Source organism: Sinocyclocheilus anshuiensis, unplaced genomic scaffold (genome assembly GCF_001515605.1).
Source record: "Sinocyclocheilus anshuiensis isolate Anshui unplaced genomic scaffold, SAMN03320099.WGS_v1.1 scaffold1089, whole genome shotgun sequence".
In the NCBI taxonomy this organism is placed as follows: domain Eukaryota; kingdom Metazoa; phylum Chordata; class Actinopteri; order Cypriniformes; family Cyprinidae; genus Sinocyclocheilus; species Sinocyclocheilus anshuiensis.
The window spans coordinates 1,938,161-1,940,348 of NW_015555709.1; positions in this window are offsets into that span (position 1 = coordinate 1,938,161).

Consider the following 2,188-nt stretch of genomic DNA (forward strand, 5'->3'; position numbering starts at 1 on the left):
TATATTATGGGTATTAGGGGTGTAACGGCACACGTTCATACCGAAAATTTTCAATAAGGGTCTTTCGGTTCATTATGCATGTGTACCAAACAAATGGCTGCACCATTGTTTTAACCACTGCACACGTGGAACTTGATTTGGAAATTTCAATTTTTTTATATTGTTACTTTTGATTAGAAACAAAGTCTCATCTTTAAAATTATGTCAATTTTTTCAGGAAATTCAAACAATAATGCTGTTTTGACACTGTTTGATGTGGCACGACAGATTCATATATATAATCTCCATATTGTAATTTATAATATCAGTAAAAACATATTTACCAACAATTTTATTGAGAATGATTAAATTATAATTTAATGTGATAAAACTGACTTGAGATCAGTTACCATTCAGCTTTATAAAAACTAATTAAAAAATGACTTCTAAAGGTTTCAAAGCTTCATGAAGCAATGTTTAAAACACACCCTTTATCTGATAAAGGTCTTTCAACGTTTCTTTCACGTTTTTCAAACTGTGCAACAGTATTGAAGCTTGAAACACGAGCAAACATATCTGAATGCTGCCTTTTTTTCATCACAAGTTTACATTCACACTTCTAATGGCTGACTGTCAATCCATGTTTTTTTTTCTTGCACAAGGCTTACAAGAGTGCATAAAACAGCTTTTGTTAGCCTGTACACTAGATATATCTGTCTATCAGTAGAAACAGTCTTCAGATCAAATTCATAGACCATTTTGAGTCCTCTTTCACATCAGAGAGACTTATAATTTCGCAGCGTTGCTACGGGAGTGCATTATATTGATTCTGACATAACTGATATAATGTAGCATGAAATGGCCTCAGTTATTGCATTGATTGATCATTATGAGAATGCATCATCCTGCTTGCTGTTTCTGTATTTCAAACAGTTAGCAAAAAAAAAAAAAAAAGAACATCAGCTGGGGGATAACAAAACTTGCGGCGCAATAATTCTTGCCAAAAAAGGTGCAAGAGATTTTCACCTCTGCAAACATATGGACGGATTTAGCTCTGACTCCTAGACCGCGGGTCGGTGAGAGGCCCTCATTACCAAAGACAAGTCATAATGGTCAAGTCAACGTCTCAGACCTCATTAGAGCATTGCCAGATAGGCTCAATTAAAAATATGGTGACTCCACAGCTCTGCAGCTGACAGCGAGTGTGGCTTCCTACCATGACAACCATTAGACCGAATCTAAAATAAGAACCCTCGAAATCACGGCGAGCACCGACAGCAGTCATACTCTCGGGTCCGTTCATTGTTCAGATTTCACTCCATAATACGATCTCAGCACCTCTTCTGACGGCTTCCACAGGTTCATGTATCATTTATGAAATGAGACCTGCAGCGAGAGAGGAAAGGTACACGTTGAGGTTTGAATGAACATGCGGCTTTTCTAGAAGCTTCTCTCGCTTTGTCAGTGTCACCGCTGCCTGTCTTACAGCTTATTCACACCCTTATTCTCACCTTCGATTTGAAACACTCGCATAATGAGCATTCAAGTGCAGGCTGGGATCTTCAGACACAGGTTTGAATCCCTCCAGCTCTGTGTAAAACTCGTCTACCATGCGCATTATTAGCCTTGCGCTTGTGTTAGGTTTTATGGTGGGTCACCACGAGACTTGATGCTTACGAGAGGTTATTTTTAGCATGCAGAGGCAACTTTTCGACTACAATATCTGTAGCTCCAGCCATCAACTTTAAACAAACCAGGCTGTGCGTATGTGTCCAGTGCCTTTTAACATAAGAAGAATATGAACAAAGAAAACAATAGACATGATGGATGATGCAGAGAGGGTAATTATTTAAAATGCGGCAGGCCGACAGTGCAGCCAAAGCAAAGGGCTGCCAAAGTGTGATAATTCTCATTCGTTTGAGGCTAAATTCTGTAATTGTGGTGGACAATATATGTTGAGGGAAACACACAGAAGGTATAAGTTACTGTACCATCCATGTGTTCTATGTTTTTCTCTAAAATTTATTTTCTCCTGAATAACACATGACAAAACAGTAGTTTTGCATCTGACTGAATAATATGATTTTAAAAAATGGGTGTAGAAACAGTTTTCTCTCAGAATTTGGTAAAGTCAACACTTAATTACAAAGCAATGGAAATGAACACATTGAACTAAACATGAAATTTTGAAGTAGAAAGACTGAAATAG